Below are 22,316 nucleotides of genomic sequence, written 5' to 3'. Positions count from 1 at the left end.
GATGAAATGATGAGATTTCGTGTTCTCACTTCCACTAGCTGAGTAAGGGGTATCTGATAGACTATAGCATTCTCTCCTGTTTTGTTTTTTTTTTTTTTTTTTTTTTTTTTGGTTTTCTTTTTTGTGAGTGGCGCGTTGCGGAGCCAACGGAAAATAACAATCGGAGCGATAATAAAGCCAGCGCAGGGAAAGTGTATACATGTACATACATATATACGAGAAATGCATAAATTATTCCCTTTCTGTAGAGCTGTGAACTGTTGGCTGTGAGCCCTCAGATCGCCGAAGATGTTGTGTGTACAAACAAGATGCCGAGCGGCAGCAGCATTTAGGAATTTTAATTGGGCTCCAATAGTATAGCAAACGGAACGGAAAACACAAGGGAATATGTGACCAGAAAGTCGGGTCGGGGATATCAATGGTCTACTGTACTTGCACTGTTTACATTCGGATTGGAAGCCAGCCAGAATAGAACATAGATCATCAAGATGAATACATTTTTGGGGGGATAATTATATCCAAGTACTATTATAGCCTACTTATAGTCACCACTATGTATATGTACTTCTTACATTCCGGAATGCGGAAAAGTGCAAAGGATTTATTTCAACTGATATATCAATCTCACTTGTAGAGATAAAAATACGAATTTTAACAATTAAATCAATTGCATTAATCGTTTAATTTTAACAATTAAATCAATCGCATTAATCGTTTAATTTTAACAATTAAATCAATCGCATTAATTCGTAATTTAAATATATGTACGCTAGACTTATAAATTCAATATTCTAAACATGAAAGCTAAAAAGAATGTGTTCTCATTAGTTCGAAATTATTTCCTTAATTATTGTACATCAAAAGTATATTAAATCAAAAGATCTCAAGTTCATTGTCTAGAAATACGACTTTTCATTAAACTTAGCTTGATCTTCAGTCAAAATGCGCGCTTCTTGTGAAACGAAGTAGTTAAAGGTTAAAATAATTATTTGCATAAGTATTTCGAGAGGCTACACATAAACGTGATGTTGAAATCGTGACTGACGTCCAAGAATACTTAATTTGAACGAAACCACCAACTTTTTTTTTACTAGAATTATCAGGCTTGAATATTATTATCAAGAATAGAGTTGAGTAAAGAGTTCAGTACAAAAAATCAATATAAAAATTTCAGCTCCATTGCGTAGAAACTGAATGAATTCATCAGCCAGTTGATAGAAGTTTGACTTTAAGACCTCTGATCGTCGAACAAAATGGAAAGGAGCTGCTGCTTGGTAGTGCAATTCATTTTAAAATTTCAGCGGCTAGCATCATTAATTACGTCACCGGCGAAAATAGAAGGAAAGTGAAGCGTTCTCTGTGCCCCTGAATAACTGCGAAGAATTAAGTACGCCGGTAAGTGGAGAGCACACACGCGCCCATGTGTGGAGCCAGCCAGATACACTGCGAGAAACGAGTGGCAATTCCAAATGATACATACAAATATAAATTACATTGGAGACCAGACTAGTAACCTCGATAATAGCCATATTTCAATGAATGACAGTTTTCGATGTGGAGGAAAACCAACTTCTGATATTAAATATTATAATAGTTGAATAAAACTGCAATTTAATTTGAAAATAAATATAATTTGAATTCAACCGTTTTCAAATTGGAATACCAACTGAATCTCATGCCAAGTTGCCAAAAAAAAAAATGTTATATTTTTATTAAAAAAAAAGTTTCCAATTCAACGGGAATGAAAACTCAACATATTTGCATGCTAAGATTTCTTGAAGTGACAGAGTTGAGTTCGTTATTACCCACTCAAATATCCATTTGACTTGCGTACATCAAATACCGAAACGATATCGTGCTGTTTGTTTTTATTCGTGTAGAATCAAGAATTCTTCTCTGGTGCTCACGTGCTTGCAGCCATTTCCCGGTGCCTCCATCACCGTCACCACCACTCGTCCTCCTCCTCCTCCTCATTCTTCTACATGGCATCCATTGGCCACCTGGCACGCCGTCATGCTCCACGGACCGCGGTCGAAAGCCGAAATGTACAGGAAACAACAAAGGCAAGAAGTCCGTCACCGTGTCCATCCTTCTTTGGCTGTCCGTTCAGTCTGTCCGCTATGAGCAATTCGTCGCGCAATCAAAAAGCCAAGCAAATATCAATGCGAAATTTAATTAAAGCAATCCAATGGTGGGGTAATACAAGGCTTTCGGGCCCTTGGAGCACTTACCGTGCTGAATTCCCTTACCGGCGCTAGTATCAATGACATCGATTGGTAAATTAGCTACCAGGCAACGAGGAAGCGCTCCTCGACCCATCCATTCCGCCAATCACCCCCATTTCACCCAGTCCTCCAGTCCGCCTGCCATGTCAGTCATTACACGTAGCGCTCATTTAAATAAATTTATATATGCTATCGTATTTCTTCTGGCTCAGCTACATTTTATGGCATTTTTCCTCTGCCTTCCTGATTTCCCGGCTTTTCTTCTTCTTTTGCGCCTATCGATTCGGAAAGCAGGTCGCCGCGCGACACATTGCTCGGCTCATTTGAGGCGCATTGCGCATCGATGTTTTTCCAGTTGCGTCTAAAATACTTATCTTAATCGCTTTCCCTCCTTCTCCATCTACGACGATTGTGGGCTAAAAAGCCTGACATCGCCAGAAGCCAGCGATAAATGAATGCATAACGCATTTATTAACACATTAATTATACATATCGATTTGGTTCCACTTTGATTTCTCCCACACTTTCCTGATCTTCACGACAAGTTTGTTTGCCATTTGTGACGCTCGACTATTAATAAGCCATAATGTGAAAATGAGTCAATAATAAATGATAACAACAATCAATCGAGAAACACACGAATTTACCAAAATGAGGGAAGCCCACAAAGAACATTTCGATTCGATTCGGGCATTCCTTGCAATTAATATTTGCGAAAATGTTTCTCTCGATGATTAGTTTCTTTACAGTAAAGAAAATCGAATCGAAATTAAATTCTACATAGTAAAAAGTTGTTCTAAATCAGAATAAACGAAACTCTTGAAACTCTTGCGCTGTCCGAAGTCCATAGCATTCTGATGTCCAATATCAATCCAATTAAGACTACAAGTTTAGTTCAAAAGTAGCTTTCAAACTGGTAACTCATATATGAAGATTTCAGATTTCATTTCACCCAGCAATGCTGTATCTGTATCTGTATTTGAATTTGAATCGGTATCGGAATCTGAAGCTGTGTGCAAAACGCGTCGAAAAGCGTATTGTTCGGAGCAGCAAAATTCTTTATAGCATTCATGGCTCCAATCTCTTCATGATGACCCCCTGCGAAACTGGGCGAATGCTGTACACATTTTGTTTGCCGGCAGTTCTCAAAGACTAAATTCGGTTCCTATATCAACCTTTACAAGGCTGATACATAGCTCCTCCATTCTCCATCCACCATCCTTCGTCATCCGTTCAACATCCTCATCCAAACGCCTGGTTGTCTGTCAAAGATTTATTTTGTGCAGCAAACGTGAGCAAAACGTACGTACTACACTCGACTCAAATTTATGTATGCAATACGCATTTGGAGCTTTGTGGTCCCAATTCCAAATGCCCTTCAATATGCCACTCGCCACTCGGCACTCGGCACTCGGCACTCGGCACTCGGCGCCCCTCCAAAAACCCACAACACCTCAGGCATCCTCCAGTCACCCAGTTATCCAGTCATACTAACCCATACTAACCCATACCAACCCAACCCATCCCATTCCATCCCATCCAGTCGACATGTCAGCGTTGATTATGGCCCAAGGCGACTTAAGATAAGCATCAAGCTGCGAAAAATGTTATAACTATTAGACACAAAGCAAAGCGACTGGTAAAAAAAAAAATAAAAATAAAAATAATAATAAAAAAAGAAAGAGTGATGGCTGTGTGCTGACAAACAAACACACTTGCTAAAATCGGTTTTTGTACTCAGCTTTTTGTGGCCAGGGAATTTTGATGACCAAAGGCTCTACTTGGTACCTTAAATAAACTGTTTGATTTGATCAGAAATTCACCATCGCTATTTATATATTCCCTATACATTCGCCCATTATCTGCTACTTTTGTATATACAATATATATATATCGAGAGAGAGAAAGATTCGTGTTTTTTTCGCATAAAGTATAATAATATTTATGTGTTGATCGCATGAAATGTGCTGTATAAATTTATCCAAACACCAGTTCGGTGCATTTGCTTTCTTTTTATGGTCATAAAATAAAAGGGGCGGGCGAATGAGCAAGTGGGCAGGTGGTGCTAGTGGTGCTGCTGCTGGAGGAGAACCTTTTGGGTGCCAGGCAGGCAGTCAACCAGGCAGTCAACCAGGCAGAGATTCGATTCCCATCCCGTGCGTTTATTGCAAACTGTCACAATATTTCGAAGGAGCGAGTGCCTAAGAAAAATTGACAGGAAGTAGTAAATGGAAATGCGAATGTCACTAGTGTGTTTTCCGGATTTCAAGCGAGTGGAGCGAGTGGTGGCATAGCACACACTCGCTGGGTCCATCTGACCCGCCAGAAACTAAAAGCTGCTCGAGTAATCTCATTCGCCACCGAACCGCACCGATAAAGTGATGATAGAATGCCAAATTCATGGAAATTTGCCAACGCACCCGGACTTTTTCTTGCTGGCGACACATTTTCTGCGGTAAGCCAAAAACACCATCCACGGCAATCCGGCCAAAAAGGTCATCGAACGCATGTTGTGATATGATGGTGATATGGTTGGTAATCCGTTTGGGATACAGCATCGTGTATTACTGTTTGTGGTCAGTGGAATTTGGCCGGAAAGATTTGCATTTACCTGGGCTAATAAAATGAATTTAAGCATGTGCGCATGTATTGATTTCGGTTAGCCCGCCAAAAAATATATACCATAATATACTGTAGTTGAGTTGATAAAGTTAATTCCACTATGCATAGTGTGCAACGAAACCACCACAAATATCGAAATCAATCTTTCACATATAAGAAAAATGAATGCAAATACCTTTGCTGTAAATGGAAAAAATGCACGCATATTATAGTTTTAGCTCACTATTTGTATTTAAGCAAACAAATTCGCTAGCAACGCAAATACAACGAGTACTTCGTTGGCCCCAAGGGCAGGCAGTCTTTAGAAATGTATTACATTTATTTTGCATTTTATTTAGTTGGCCAAAACCAACGTTTATTAGCGCAATAATCGTTTGGAAATGAAAATGTTACGATAGGCAAATATTGCTGCACAAATACGCTATATTATTCGATTTCGTATTAGAAAGTCACGGTAACTTGTTAATTGACTAATTTCTTATTTGCAAAAAAAAACAAACTAACGCACTATAACAATGGAATTTAAAAAAAAAAATCCATTCATAAAAGCAGCAGATTAAATGCACTTACAAATTGTACAAATACAATTTAAATGTAACCACATTGGTTTCCGTCATTAAAAAAGTATCTAGATGCATGTGTTATTATTGTACAAGTGGGGTCAAAAGCACCAATCTGCCAAAGCTGATTAAATTATAATATTTCATTGGCAATATACCATAACCCGTGGATAAACATTGCACAGCGATATACATATATATCATATATTCGAGTGAGTAAGTGATTAGGAGGTATCTCCAGTTTGGGACACTCGAAAATAGTCCTACTATCGCGTCTCCCTTTGTAAGCAAGTGAGTCCTTATGGAATCTTACGAACCGGAATCTGGCAACTTGTCTCCGGAGATGGGTATCCAAACCGGTGGAAGTCGATGCCACTCGGTTGGTTGTGGCAAAGGGGAAAAGAGACTGTTGTGGATGTGGCTGCTGATGCTGATGCTGATGCTAAAATGGTGTGGCTGTGGCAAGTTGAAGTTCGTGTATGCGTTTTGCGTTCGAAAATAAACGGAAGCCATAATAATGAGATTTATCTTTGGATTCCCCAACTTTCGTTCGTTCGTTCGTTCGTTCGTTCAACCTGCAGGGGCTGGATAGTAGGAGATTTGGCCCCTACAAAATGGTTCTCTCAGAGGGGCAAAGCGCCTATCGTTAAAAGGCGTACATTTTTCCCAAAACAAGGATGCAAAATTAAAAGGAAAACCGCGTATGGAATTGGGTTTGGCAAGGCATTTTGGAGCCACGCAGGCAGCACGGCATATGCCTATTATAATTTTTTTTTTGCTCATAAAACTCAAATATTTCTATTTTGCCACCAGACCAGTTGTTGTTGTGTTTGGCCTTCTGCCACCAGCGAACAAAATAAGGGGAAAAATAAAAAAGGAAAAACCAATAAACAACATTAAACATATGTGGGATACAAGCGGTTATTTTTAATAATAGACTTAAAGGAATTTAATACTTAGAGTCGTGCCCGGAGCAAACATTTTCCTCGATCCGATGATATGTACTTGGTTTTTTTTTTTTTGGTTCATATGCAAAGCAAACACTTGGTAGCTTGGCTTAAAAGGCTAAAAACACACAAACTTCTTAATGAGCTGCTAAAAAGTTGAGTGCTGCCAAAAGTCAGTGTGTAATATAAAATCCAATTGCCTCTGGTTTAATTGCTCCTGCATTTCGTATTTTTTTCACGTGCCTGCTAATTATGTTTTTTTTTGTTTGTTTTTTTGTGTCTGGATTGTGTCAATAAAACGTTAATGAAGTTTACGCACTGAAAGTATTAACTTCATGTAATGGTCAGTGCCAATACAAGGGGATATTTCTAATTTCCTGGACCCCTTCGCAGGGCAAACATTACATTTGATTGTTATTTTTCTCAGCGAGGAAAATGAAATCCGTAGCAGGCCTACAAGAATCAAATTCAAAACTGGAAAAGCAAAAAGGCGAAGAAGCTAAATAAAATACCAAATACAACAAAAAAAACAAAAGAAAGAGCAAAACAAAAGAAATGACTGCCGTTGTTTGGACTGCATACAAATTTCGCATTAGCCCCGGCAACAATTTCCCCAACTCCACAGCTACCCAGCTACCCAAGCTACCCAGCTCCGGAGGTAATGGAGTTCCGCTTTCATCTGGCTCCGGCTCCTTTTTGTAATGGCCCACATATATAGCATATAGATTGGGTGTTGGGTGGAAAGTGGGAAGTGGAAAGTGAAAAGTGGGTGTTTTGGGGTTTTCATGCCGCTCATTCATACTTCAATTTGGTGTGGACTTTTATATAAAATTTCATTAATTTCCAATCGCCTGACGCGGTTTGCATAGCATATAAACATATATATATACCATATATGTATGTATATTTGTTTGTATACAACATTGTGGAATGTGCAGCAGCCATCCACCCCCGAAAGGCCACTCACCCTAACACACTCACCCACAGACATCTTGACGACAACGAATTTCGGTCCATGTTTCCCTCATATCGAGTGCTCAATGTGCTGCATTCTGTGGTGAGGGGAAGTGTTTCGTCTGCAACCCCATAACATAAAGTCCATACAATTCAATCGTGAAATGTACTTTCAGTGCGCGTGGAGAATATGTTCCTGCTGTTTTCCTTTTCACTTTCACTTTCTCAATTCTCAGTTCTCATACATACATATATTACATTTAGTTCTAAACGCTGTGGTTGAGAATAATTTTCGAAAAAAAAAAAAAATCGTGGGAAATTATTATGCACATTTACACACTGTTTTACTGAGCGCATTTCTATATTCACTCGAACAATTTTTTTTTTTTTTTTGAAACGCATAGAACCAACTTGTGGGTCACATATCACATTTCTTTCCCATTTTCTCAATGTCTGCATGCTCATTGGGGTAAAAGAGTAGAAAGTAAGGAGTATTTAAGCCCTGCCATCTGTGCCCCACCTTGACATCTGTTCACCGCAGTTGATTATTTCTCAACCTTTCCGCTTTGAGCAAGATATATACATACGTACATATATTGTAATTTTTCATCTCTATTTAATTTTAGGGTTTCCTTCCACCCATCAACTCTAAAAACAGCCAGGAGAAAGCACACCTAAGCCCAACATCCCCGCACTCATTTCCGTTTTAGTTTCTCAGTTTTTATTTTTTTTTTTTTTCTTTTCAGCAAAACGTGGGCCAATGTCTAGAGCAACATTTTGGCTCTTAAGAATGAAAAGTCTCACGACTTGATCCGCATCCTCCCCATCCACATCAGCGCAATGTTTTCGTGGCTGGAAAGCTGTTGCTCTGGCCCAGAATGTCCCATACTTCTCGACCTGGTTCTAAACAACATTTTCTTAGCCACTTGCCTGGCTCTCCGACCGTTCAATAATCTCAATTTAGCAGGCACATCACGTAATTCTAATTTAAAAATTACAAGCCTTGCTTGGCAGCCGGTATCATGCATTTGATAAGGCCACATCACATATGCATGTATGTGTGTTTTCTGGCCTACATACATATACATATATATATGTTACATATATACTGCCTAGATTAGCGCCGTTTATTACCTGGAAACACGTGGGGGTTTGCTAATTCTCGACAGTTTATGCGAGACGAATATAATTACCAATGTAACTATAATATTCCCTATAAAACAGGCCAAAAACATATGCCTCAAGGATATTTCCCAGGACCATAGGTGTTTCAATATGCATTTAAAAATATATATGTATTTACCTTTTTCATTATTTGACGCCAATCATTTGCGTTTGAACAATGCTACAGGTATAGTCTGAAAAGAAATGAACGAGATATTTTTAATATAAAGCAATCTTTAGTGATATTTACATATACATATGTATAAAAATATGTAACATTATGTGCTTCTCAGCCACTCCCACTACAATTAACCGTTTTCAGTCAACAAGTAGCAGGTAGCAGGTGAAAAAGTCGCTTTTCAGCGCGCATTCGAACTCCAAAAGGCACATCCTCGTTTTCCGCAGTGAATTCATGAAAGCACTCACAGTTGTTGAGAGGACTTCTTTCGGTAATGTAGCGAGTGCCAAGCCCTAATTAGAACACTAAGTATTTGGGGTTATTTTTTTTTTTGCCCAACACTTGCATTCAATTAGTTGCAAGCGAGACTAACGATACTTGAAAAGTAAGGTGTTGCTTTCGGTAAAATGAACTACGAGTAAAGGTGCAAATATTCACATGAAAACGAAACATCAGAGCTTTTCGAGTACAGATTAGCTGGAATAATAAATCATTCCACCTGTTGATGATTACACTCGCATGTCAATGCCAATGCATATGTATGTACATGTATGTACATTCTTTAAACATTCGTTTTAAAATAGAGACATTTGCCTTATTAACGCCACAAAAGACAAAAAAAAAACGTACATCAATTATTTTAGTCATTTCTTTATTTAACGACTATTTGAGTAGTTTGCGACACCCGCATCTTTACGACGCTATATTACAGAAAAGTGACTTGTGTGAATGATGAAAAGGATGTTTTTATCGTGTATTCATAGGTATTATTATACAGCCCATCTCATCATCCTTAAAACTTTAACTTTGTCGAGATGAGTTAAAAACGCGCCGATGATGAGATTTGACAGCGATGGGCAGAGATGAGTTAAATCAGCTGACGAACAGAGGCGAAAAAAAATTTAATTTCACTTAAATCTTTCTTTCAATTAAAAGTTTTAATTGATTTTTCGTATATTCATTCACGCACACATGCACATATTGTGTGTGCGTGTCCGACATTGCGTGTGTGTACAATGCGCGCGTTTGCGTGTGTGTGTGTGTGTGTATATTAAGTTCGCGCTACCTGCAGTCGGTAATTAATAATAAATACACACGGACTGAGGTGTGGGAAAAGCTAGTTCAAGACCCTTTTTTTTAGAGACGTAGTAAAAACAAAAATGTTTCGTTGTGCTAGTCAAGCGATTATGGTGCTAAAATTCTTAGCACAATGGATTTCTATTGCAAAGTATATAATAATTATCTTTCAGCCAATTGGATTGAAATTAATAACTTGCATTACTTATTTTAATTATTATGAAAATTTGTAAGTAGCCGATTGTTTTTGCGAGTGTTGACTGCAATCAAACCGTTTTGTATGAGCGTACACTTGGAGTAACACTCACTAATGTTTGCTTATGTTTGTTGCTGAACCACATATGTATCGAACATCATAGTATACTAAACAAGTTGAAAGTAGTTTAGACAATTGGAAAAACCAGTCCTATTTGATAGTACAAGTATACAAAGAAAAAACCTCTAAGACTCAAACGCAACTTCTCCAAGTGCACGACTCTAGAATCGAACATGTTCGGAGTAACTGAATCGAACCTGTCATCTCCGAATCGAACTTCGAACTCCAGCCGCGTATGAGCTGATCATGAGAAGGCGCGAGAAGAGAGAAAAACGAAGGAGAGGTCGAGAGAGCGATAGAGCGAATGGAGGGCATATGAGGAGTAAACAATGATGAAGAACGAACGCCACAAAGAAGAGCGCAGCACTGCGAGCAGAGGGTAAACTGAAACTTATTTATGAGTTTAGAGAAGCAGAAGATGAAGTAAATGGTAAAATGGTAAATGGCGTAGGCGCTAAAGAACAATAAACTCGCAAAACACACAACACTGAGCCCCCCCACACAAAACAGTCCGATAATAAAGCCGAAATAATGCAAAAACCACATACGTATGTATGTATGTATATGTGTGTACGTACGTAATAGTTAAGCCGAGAATACGAAAATAAACCATATTGTGCCAAGGTAAATGGTAAAGAGCGAATTTATGAAACGTGCAGACTGGGGAACCCTCTTCCCGTAATTTAATCAAAAAAAAAAAACCTTATCAAAATCGGCAGAGTGAATGAATATGCATTGATAAATCGCTATTTATGTACGTATTTGCTTTATTTCCAGCCGACTTATCGCCTTTATTGAGAGCTTCAGCTGCAGTTATTCACTTCCATATTTATTCATACCGTGCCATTTAACTAATTTCAGAACTGATAGACTAGTTTACCTACATAGATAACTGAAATGCACAGGGGGGGAATGAAAAAGATGTCTCTCTTTATGTCTTTATGTCGGTTATGATGTATTTACAATAAAAGCATTGTTTGAAATTTGCTCAAATTCTGGTTAAAACGCAATAGCCTTAAAGTGCAAACACTACAATCTATGTACATTTTTGCATTTGGGTCAAAGTAAAAATTACTTAATAAAAGCAATGAATTATTCAATTTACTGCCAATTGTGCACGTTGCTAATTTAAAAATGCTCCTTTGCTGTTGGCCATCATTTACGTTAATTACAATTACAATTTAATCCAAGGGTTTTATACAAAATCAATTACCAACTACCACACAAAAGTGTGATATTAGTATCATTACATTATCTACATTTCTTTCAGTTTTGACAACATTATAGTTCGCTTTAACGTTTGCGTGTGATTATTGAGTAACTTTTATATAAACATTTCATACTATTTTATGCTTATTTTTGTAATTTTAAATACATCATCAATCAATGCCAATTTTCTGGCATAGACAAATTTCACCCTTTTTCCCCGCCCACCATCAATTTTCCAAGCGCATTGTTCTTCTTGAAAAAAAAGGGTCTGGTCTGAATTTTTCGCTGGCGTAATTTTGCTGGCTTCCAATTAGCCACACAGACACAAATAAGTCGAAAAACAAACTCTCGATTTTGTTGTGCAGTGTAGCATGATGGTACACCACCGTTTTTCTGAGACAGCTTTTTCACACATTTTTCGGTCATTTTCAGGCATTCTGCACGTTTCGCGCATTATTTCGATTTGAAGTGATTCATTCATGTTCAAAATGCTGCTCACATGCGTTTTCAAAAACTTGTCAATCGACCGATAAGTGTAAACCTCACAAGATACATACATACATACGTACATACATTCATACGTACATACATACAAGATGACGCATCCTGCACGGAGAAACAGCGCTCTTGTGCTTTGCAGATGCCATCTTACTTCAAATGCTATTCTGCAGATACATTATCTTCTTACCCTTATGGGAAGAAAAAGATGAAAAGAGGCCGTTTCGCTGACCAACAAAACTTCTGGAATGTACATACATGCATACAAATGTACGTACAAATGTACATACATGTATGTATATGTACATATTCGTGGACTGAGGAAGCTGCCTCCATTTGGCTTAAGACTATCATTATCGCGTGGTTTCGATCAGGAAGCCGAAAAAAGATGGTCAAGCTGTACTTCCTTAATGCCAAAAGCAAACAGTAACACAGTAACCAACCAACCACAGGCAATCCTTCATCTGCAACACAGCAGCAGCCTGGTCTGGTGGTTTAACTTCGGTTTTCTCAGCATCTTTCTTCTTTTTCCCCTCAGTTTTTTTTTTTTATTTTTCTTTTTTTTCGCTTTGTGCTTGGCCCCAACTTTATTTGAAAACTCCAACGCGCCAGCTACAGCTTCAGTTCCAGCTCCACAGAGCTCTGCCTTTCCGCTTGGGCCATAATTGTTGTCAAAACGAGTTTTCGATGAAGTGGTTGCTCTGGTTGTTGTTGCTACTTTATGCTCCTGTTGTTGTTGTTGTTGTTGGTGTTGGTGTTGTTGCTTTTGCTGTTGAAGTGACCGTTGCTGTTGCCACATTTGTTGTTGTTGGTAATGGTGCACGTTAGTCTTAACTACAGCTAACCCAAGCTCCGAATTCTAACTCAACGTTAACTCGAGCATGTAAAAGATCGCATGCGCAAGACGCCTCGACTAAGCTATACCCACTAATTCGAAGAATTTTATAAGAAATCAGCCAGCGTATGCACATTTTGACATTTTAAAACAATCTCAACATTTACTCGCATATAAAGAACGCAAAGCCACATGCCTCGACTATAACTCGACCCACTAACTGCGAGAATTATACACAAAATCCATTAAATTGTATATCGTGCTGGTAAGCTAATCCAATCTTAACAAATTTTACGGATCAGAGAACTTAAAGAGCTGCATTCTGATTTACCCAGCAGTTGCAATGATTTTGGGCATTATGATTCTTTTGTTTGCTCAGCTAAAAGTCTTGAGCAAAATAAATTTAACTGAAAAGGCGTTTTAAAAAATAAACACAAAAATGAAAATATTCCAACCAGCTTAGAAATTACTATGCATTATAATATCTGAAGGTACATACATAAGTATCTTTTATTATGCATTATATGAATGTATTTCTGTTCTTGGCCAACTCATGTAGAGAGAAGCCTTGTGTAATGCGTAATTCGAATCATTGAGAAAATAAGAAATCTGACTTTCAAGAACAGCTCAAAGAAGCTGGGGTCGGAAAAATCGAATTTTTGAAATTTGAAAGCTGGAATCGTTTGCCCATTTTTTGCCCATGTTTGCCCACCAATTAGTTTTTTTTGCCCACGTCCAGTTTTTGAGATATGAATTTTCGAAAAAGTTCGAAAATTTTCGAAAATCAAAAATTTCGCTTTTTTCAAAATTTTTTTTTTTAAATCGCAATAACATCGTTTGCCCACGTTTGCCCACCCTTTAGAATTTTGAAAAAATGTATACTTTAGAAAATATAAGGCTTTTAAGTTTACCTCGGTCTAATCAGAGAGTAAATCGTTTGCCCATCTCTTAAAACCAAATATTATCAACAAAAAAGGTTTGCCCAACCATTATTATTAGTTTTTATCGTTTGCCCACCCTTTAAAAAACCTTTAACAAAAATTTTTTTTCGATTGCCCACATTTAAAATACACCCAATTTCGTTAGCCCACCTCTTTAAAATAAAAATTTCCAAAAAAAACGTTTGCCCACCATTTAAAACTAAATAATTTCGTTTGCCCATCCTTCAAAATTCATTTTTAACGTTTGCCCACCCTTTAAAAATAAATTATTTCGTTTGCCCACCCTTTAAAATTTGTTTTTTTCGTTTGCCCACTCTTAAAACTAAATAATTTCGATTGCCCACCTTTTAAAACTAAATAATTTCGTTTGCCCATCCTTTAAAATTCATTTTTAACGTTTGCCCACCCTTTAAAAATAAATTATTTCGTTTGCCCACCCTTTGTAAACTGTAAATTACAAGATTGGCAATCGGAACCAATTTTTGGTCTATATAAACCCAGAAACACCTGTGCGTCTGCACGTGTTATGTAGGCAGATCCTAAAACTAGGAAAGTGGCACGTGTTTATATGGTGGGCAATAGAATTTATTTATTCTTAAGATTTTAGGATGGGCAAACGAAATTATTTAGTTTTAAAAGGTGGGCAATCGAAATTATTTAGTTTTAAGAGTGGGCAAACGAAAAAAACTAATAATAATGGTTGGGCAAACCTTTTTTGTTGATAATATTTGGTTTTAAGAGATGGGCAAACGATTTACTCTCTGATTAGACCGAGGTAAACTTAAAAGCCTTATATTTTCTAAAGTATACATTTTTTCAAAATTCTAAAGGGTGGGCAAACGTGGGCAAACGATGTTATTGCGATTTAAAAAAAAAAATTTTGAAAAAAGCGAAATTTTTGATTTTCGAAAATTTTCGAACTTTTTCGAAAATTCATATCTCAAAAACTGGACGTGGGCAAAAAAAACTAATTGGTGGGCAAACATGGGCAAAAAATGGGCAAACGATTCCAGCTTTCAAATTTCAAAAATTCGATTTTTCCGACCCCAGCTTCTTTGAGCTTTCAAGAACACCAATATGAAACAAATACAAAAATAAAATACCAATAGTAGAGTTCGATAGACTCCAATGATAATTTGAAAGCATCCCGTTATGGCCATTCCAAGACTCTTTGTCATTGCGCTGGGAAACCCTCAGGCATTTTACGAGGAGCACTTGGTGGTGGTTGGGTGGTGTTATCCATCTTCTGCAGTGGAACACAGTGACTTGGCCTCAAGTCCAGTAAAGTCGAAAACGTTTTCGATATTCAGCTCAACATTGGGAGCTTATGTGTGAAATGTGTGTGTGAAATGCCTTGGTTCGCATCTATGTATGTACACATGCCACAAGACTGCTGATGCATCGTTTATCACCACTTTTTTGTTTGGTGACTTCCCATATCCCAAGTTGACATACGACCAATTCCAATTTCAAATCAATGACCTCAAGTGTACCCTCTACTCGTTTGATAATTTTCGTTTGCTGTTGTTATTTTCCCTGTGTTGTTTACGAATATTTAGATAACGTCTTTTTCGAGTGCCGTCGGTGGAAAAAATGCGGTGACAATTACAAGCGTGCGATGTTTAAACAATTTCCGACTCCGGCATTCGGGTCATTGTCTTGATAAAAGAAAAAAAAAATCGAGCTCTATCAAAAGCTTACCAGTTCCCCCAAGCCAATTGTACTTTAAAATGTTGAGGTAGTTTTAATGAACTTCGAATTCGTCGCTTCTGCAGTCGACTGACTGACAGTCCAACCACAAAATTGCCACAGGCATACAGCCAAAAAATTCAGCTTAAGCCAGACGCAAATCGCACTGAAAACTTCGTCTCGTCTCGTCTTGTCAACAAATTGAAGGTAAATCTCTTCAAGTACTTTTTGCTTAACGTTATTTATGATTTTTCTAAAATCCTTATTCAGGCTTTCCTTGGATAATCTTTAATTACACTTACTTGGGTTGAATGTAATATTACAGATGTGAGATGTTCAAAGCCATAGAAAAGAAAATCCCTTTCATGTGCTTATTTGGTTTTTAATTGTAAATCTTATTTATTGCAGAACGTTTTTTACAACATTTTATCTATAAGATTGACGACTAATCTATGCTATGTATGTATGTACATATGGCTTCAAGTGCTTGTTTATAAATGTCTCACATGTTCCTTTTAGTATCATTTCGATTAATGGTTCATGTAGAAAATAAAAAAAAAAACAATACTTAAGTGAATTTTGTTTAATAATTGCTTTCAATCAAATACATACATACACATTTCTAATTGGTCTTGATCGTTTTTGTGGCAACTGTACATATTGTATGGGTACCAAATTTGTTGTTTCTGTTTGATCCAAGTGTTTTGTGAGACAAAAATTAAGTGTAGATTTCTGCACCGCTTTTCTATGTTACTCAGTAGAAAGAGTAGGGAATATTTGTCTTTTGAAGTGGAAAATCTATTTTCGTCATGAGGAAATCATAATAGTCGTACGCATCCCTAAATCGAAAAATTCCATTTCTGTCATATTTAATTTGGCTTGTAGTAAAAAGGCGCCCCAAAATTAGATCCATAATCATATTATACCATTTAATACCCATAAAAATTTAGGGTAGTAAACATAAATTTTGACTACAGATTTTATATTTTCCGTAAATAACGCGCACTATTTTAATTTATAGCATTTCTAGGATAGTATACATATGTATAAACTCCATTTCCGTCAAAAGATTGATGAAACCAGATGAAGCATTCCTCAAAGCGAATGCATACACTGCATACACATCAAAAATGTTTGGGCGTGGGTATATCCTCCAATTGTTTCCCAACAACTCTTATTGGCACTTTTTCTTGTGGTCTTAATTTCTGGGCCGCAATATTCGCATCTTTGCTAATCCCTTTGTTTGTTTTTAGCTTTCCCGATTTCCCCTGTCCTCCTGCTACATTTTCGCTCCTTTCGCCTGCAGTTCTTATTCGTCCCAAGGATAAATTCATGAAAACAAAAAGTGCTCCGCCAAAAACACCAACTCACACACACACACACACACACACGCACCTACATACCTACCAATAATACCAAGGTAATAGCACCCGCAGAAACACACGCACACTTCGACAGTACCACTGGCGGCTAACTGTACTGCATGGACAAACACACAAAAAAGCGAACAAGAAAGTAAGCCGAAACTTACATACCCTTGCAGTAATAATACAAAACACCTGTATACCGAGCAATACTTCATGATTAAGAACCGATGATTATTTTATCACTTTCAGTTAATTTTCTTATTTTTCCTATGACAGCTATGTACATGATGCAATAGCTATAAAACTGAGACTTTTTTTTATGGAAATGGACAGACAAACGGACAGGTGGACCGTTAATTAGACTCTAAATACTGATCATGATATTCCGATATACCGAATTTAATGTGCCATCTGCAAGGGTATATAACCTGAAATAAGAACAGAGAAAAAGTTAAGTTTCTCTTCTGTTCGCTGTCTTCTAATTTCTGTTCGTGCTTTTGTTCTTCCCTTACTGGTTTGTTTTGTTTTGTTTTGTTCTGCGTTTGTTTGTTTGTTTTTCTTTCTTTCTTAATTTTTGGCAACGTCAATTACACGCGAAACTTCTTGCCTGAGTGCTTAACCCTTGGCAGGGCGCGCAGGTAGTGAGCGCTCTCGTATTAACCCTACAGCGCTCACGCACACACGCGTGAAATATGCAGAATATATGGTTGCAAATTAAATATCATATTGCATATTAGCCACCAATTTGCAACGGGATCAGTGTATTCTGGCTAAACGAATTAAGTTAGTTCAGTGGGGAAAACAGCGATCTCCGTGCGGATGGTTCGTTACTTCAGTTTTTGGGGGTTAATGGCTTTTAAACTGCAGACTGCACTTTACGTACATACGTACATATATACCTAAATATATATGTTTATATATACATATGTAATATGTATGTTTTCTTCATTTCTTTGCCTTTCCCTTATTTTCCTGCCTTCGGAAACGCAAATGATGCAGTTTGTTTGATTCATTTGACATTACAATTGCTGCAGCTGCACGTTGTTGTTCTCGTTTTGTTGTTGCTGCTGCTTCTGGCGATGCTGCATTTTGCTTCAGTTTCAGTTTTTCATGTTTTTCCAAGCACAAACCACGCTGCAGTCGCTGCTGTTGTCGTTGTTGTTGTTGTTATCATTGCTGCTTCTGTTGTTTTGCAGGTAAGTCGAAGATGAGTGTTGAACCGGTTCAACGGGTACACACGACTACCATTGAAAGAAGCCACATACGTACATGAAGACAGACACACACACTCTCACACACGGGCAGCACTTACACTCTCCCTCCCGCTCGCTCGCTCTATCTCTCCCACTCGCACTCTATGCACTTATTTTAACTCTTTATCTCTCCACTCTCTTTACCACGCTTTGTGTTGATCCGCTCTCCGCTCCGTTATTTACTCCACGGCGTGACTTTTCCAAATATAATCACCTTTTGGCTTTAGCTGCTTGTGAGGGGGTTGAAGTGGTGTGTGGGTGGGGGGGGCTTGTTGTTGTTTTCGTTTAAGGGGTATCACTTGCAAGTAACCGAAAAAAAAGTGTGAGTAATGCACTCCGGGACAGCCGCAACAGCCGCGTGTTTGGCGGCGTTCGAAAAAAAAAGCAAACACACACACACTAGCCGCCACTCAACTCAAGTGAACTCCACGCGACGCGAGGCGAGTCGAGACGACTTTTCGTGTTTCGTTAACCGCGACTGTCCATTCAATTGGCGGCAACAACTGACTGCTTCGCGCACTCGAGTACGTACATATGTGTATGTGGGTGGGCGATGCGCTCGACGTTTCACTCTAGCAACAACCTACGCGACCGGCGTTTGCAACAACACTGCGACGCACATCTGTTCGAGAGCAGGCCGCTCGAGCCGCATCGAACCGAGTCGCAGCGAACCGAACCGAACTAAGCCGAGCCGTCATGCAACATGTTCGACTGGAACGTCAGCTGAGGGGTTGCAACAGCAACAAAGCACTGAAACAAAACGTGTGTAACGAATTATAAAATCAAATTTACGGCGATTTTTCACTTAATGAATGTATACAAAAACAAAAAAAATTAAAATCAATAATTTTTTTTCAATAAAAAAAAATAATTTTAGTTATCACCATAATCAAATCAAACAAAACCATGGTACGAAAGTCGTGACAATTTTACCCTTAACGATTCTGATGCCAATGAAATGTGTTTTTTTTTTTTTGTCTTATTGTACAGCTAGGATGTTGAGATTAAGCATACATGTTCTATACATAAACATAGACGCAGAGCCAGTTTGTTGACCCATTTTGCCACGCCCACTCTAACGCTCACAAGCCGCCAAAAACTACCCAAGCAATTTTTAAATAGTTTCTTATTTCATTCCCCAATAATATCTACCTAAGAAAAATGTTAAAATTTCGCGTTCGCATTTCCATTAGCCAAGTAACCGATATACTCGACTATAGATTCTCCCTTCTCAAGAACAGAGCTCAGTACAAAATATATACATATGTATTCAAAAAATCAGTTGAACACAAAATAAGAATTTCAGCTCCATCGCGAACGTTAGAAACTGAATGAATTCATCAGCCAGTTGACAGAAGTTTGATTTTAAGACCTCTGATCGTCGAACAAAATGGAAAGGAGCTGCTGCTTGGTAGTGCAATTCATTTTAAAATTTCAGCGGCTAGCATCATTAATTACGTCACCGGCGAAAAAAGAAGGAAAGTGAAGCGTTCTCTGTGCCCCTGAATAACTGCGAAGAATTAAGTACGTCAGTAAGGGGAGAGCATACACGCGCCCATGTGTGGAGCCAGCCAGATACACTGCGAGAAACGAGTGGCAATTCCAATCCAATACATAAATATGTAAGGTTCCCTTTACATAAAATTAAATAGTAAGGTATCATGGGAAACCAGTACACATTGATAATAGCATAAGAGCAATGGCATTATTACTACATTTCAATGAAAGATACTTTAAATTGCTTAATTTTGGAAGTTTTCGATGTTTGTTATTATGCCTTAATATTAATATAGCTTTATTTCCTATTTATTTATAAGAGATACCAGAAAGTGAAGCTAATTTTTTATTAGACCTGAAGATTTAAGAGGCATACGCAGCGCAAGTTAGTTGTCAAGTAATGTTGGCACCTCCACTTTAACGCCCACAAATCGCTCAAATCTGCCACGCCTACACTTCTTGAAAATGTTTTGAAATGTAAAAGTCGACAACTAATTATGGACACCCTAATTTTAAATTTGGTTAATTTGATTTCTAATTAAAAAAATTTAAACAAGCAAAGTAAATCTTTTACAGAAAAAATACTGGTTTTTTTATTTATTTAAAAAACGCATCTTTTGTTATAGGGAAATAGAAGTGTTGGCGAGCAATCGATTTTTTCGCCAATTGATTGTGTAAGTTTTAAAATAAAAGATGTATATTTTTTTGATTTGAAATGCAGAAACTAAATGAAATGCTGCTCGATCATGATAGGTTACAATTGGTATTGCAGCATTTTGAAATGTACAGTAGACTAAACACAGATGGACGCCAAATTAATTATGACAAATTATGCTATAAACTGGGCACATAAGCACCAAATCAAGCTAGGATCATAAAAATAGAACACACATTTCATGAGAACAAGGTAACCATCTTCTATGTTCGTTTTATTTAATATTCTTTTATATCCTTCCTATCTAGGACTTACATATATTTTCATTTGGTGAGTAAACATTTCAACAACTGCGAACATATAAAACACAAGAATAACACACTCCACTTACAATATTTTACGTTTTCTCTATTTTAGTTGGTTAAATGTTTAAAATTGTTTTGTTTTTTGCTTTTATTTAAAGATCGACTCTATTCAGGCATAATAACTTATATAGTTTTAGAGAATATTCAATGAATATTTCCTCCAAAAGGAAAAAGACATTGACACCAATGATGTGGAATCTTCTATTCTGTATCTTCTATTCTGTATCTGTATCTGTAAATGAAGAACTAAAACCATATGAAAATATGAACATCTTGCTGAAGGAGCAGCTGACTCAGTTGAGTTGGTGAGCTAGCTTTAGATTTTAGATTGATTAATGAACATGAACTTTAACAATAAGTTGCTCTTAATGGCGACTCCGATGAACCCAAACGGAGGACTCCTTGAAGCGCACCATCAGCCAGGTGGCGTTGCAGGCGACGGAGGAGGAGCCAACTAAAGTGACTGGTGACTAAAGTAGCCAGGCTCATCACCATTTCCAGCTGGCCCTGCAGTTGGATGTGCTAGTTGGATGCAGGTTTCCCCATTTCGGTCGACTTCGGTCACTATCACCATCATCATCTTCCTTGCTTGGAAAAGTTGTACGAGATCGATTTGGACAACTATGCGGCTGAGGAGTTTGCGGATCTATCTGGAGAGCACTGCCAAGTGCGCATTTCTCGGCAGGAGTACGTGTACCTGGCGAATATGGATTTGAACTGGGTCCATCCATCCACTGGACATGTCTATCGGGAGCCATTGCCCAGGCTTTATTACCCAGCTTATATTCCCAAGAAGGATGCCCAATTGGCTTGATAAATTTTAAGTTTTGGGTAATATAATTAAAATATATAATTGAAAGGTGTAACTTATAACCTACAATATTTATGTATTTGCATTCATCTGAGAGTCAAGCTTTTCAGTCCAAACTGTGGACACTGATGACGTTCTCATTGCAACATCCGCTGATGATGCCGCAGTTCTAGTCAGAAACCCCTTTCCACAGGAGTATGTTTGTTGCTTTGAAAAATTGACGCAGGATTGGAACAAACAGGAATAAACAGTAGCAAATGAGCAAAGTTTATGTTTTCGATCAGACCTGGAATATATACGCATCTTGGATCCGTGCTGGAGCATAAGTCGTATGGAAAATATCTTGGGATTATCTATACTTTGGCTATGTTGTCAAAAGTTGCGAAAATATCGTGGCTCCTGTCTCCTAGTATCAAGCTCTCCTTAAAAAGCAAGTTGGCTATATATAAAACCATCCTCAAACCGATTTGAAGATATGGCTTTCAAGTTTATGGAGTTGCTGCTAAATTGCACCATAAAGAAAATCCGTACAGCTCAGAGTAAAATACTGAGAACAATGTGCAATGCTTCTTGGTACATACATACATGCGTTTCTAGATGCATAGAAAGTGGATCTGGATCAACTAGAATCCTGTCGTAAAAAATATATCCCAATTCCCAGTATTAGTTGTCAATCAATATTTAAATGTACGAAACATTTATCTTAGTAAGTAATCAAAAATTGTTAACGTTGTGTCTAATACTAATATAATATTACTTATTTCTATTTCTTAAACATATAAGTGTTTAGGCTGCCTGAAGGTAGTTTTTAAAATAAAAATAACAATAAAAAAAGAGTTAAGCCTAAATTAATATAAGCTACTTTCTATAGTCTAAGCTTATTTAGGAAAAGTTTAGGGCTTCTAAAGTTCTTAATGATGTGAAATATGAAATGTAGCTTGTTCTCACAACCAAATTTAGGTTTGAAACGGAAAATGATTTTGGTTTTCATATTGGAGTATATTTTAAAAGCGAACTGAGCTTTTAAAGTATACCCCCGTAAAGAAAGTTTAAAGCTCAAGCTTCTTAAGATTATTTCCATAGGGACACTTTCATATTCAGGACACTTTGGGACATAACTTTCCATAAAAACCTTAGGTTATGGAAACTAGGG

General features: G+C 37.6%; 1 protein-coding gene across 4 annotated transcripts in view, besides 3 other annotated features; it reads right to left on the bottom strand.

Moving 5' to 3' along the window:
• Positions 1-76: part of a mobile genetic element that runs on past the window's edge.
• kek5 (kekkon 5) overlaps positions 1-18,452 on the bottom strand; it is a 118,734-nt gene extending 100,282 nt beyond the window's left edge. For 3 of the 4 annotated variants that reach the window (NM_001258817.2, NM_167648.3, NM_167647.3), the window contains exons 1-2: positions 17,980-18,452; positions 8,612-8,666 (exon numbers count right to left, since the gene is read on the bottom strand). The gene's annotated coding sequence lies outside the window, so the exon portion shown is untranslated. The remainder of the gene's footprint in view (positions 1-8,611; positions 8,667-17,979) is intronic. The other variant, NM_133154.5, reaches the window with a different exon arrangement.
• Positions 13,210-14,588: a mobile genetic element.
• Positions 13,969-14,112: a mobile genetic element.
• Positions 18,453-22,316: the final 3,864 nt, after the last annotated feature.

Source organism: Drosophila melanogaster, chromosome X, assembly GCF_000001215.4.
Source record: "Drosophila melanogaster chromosome X".
NCBI lineage: Eukaryota > Metazoa > Arthropoda > Insecta > Diptera > Drosophilidae > Drosophila > Drosophila melanogaster.
Note: the sequence above shows the minus strand (reverse complement) of the source record. Positions and strands in the feature narration are given on the sequence as shown.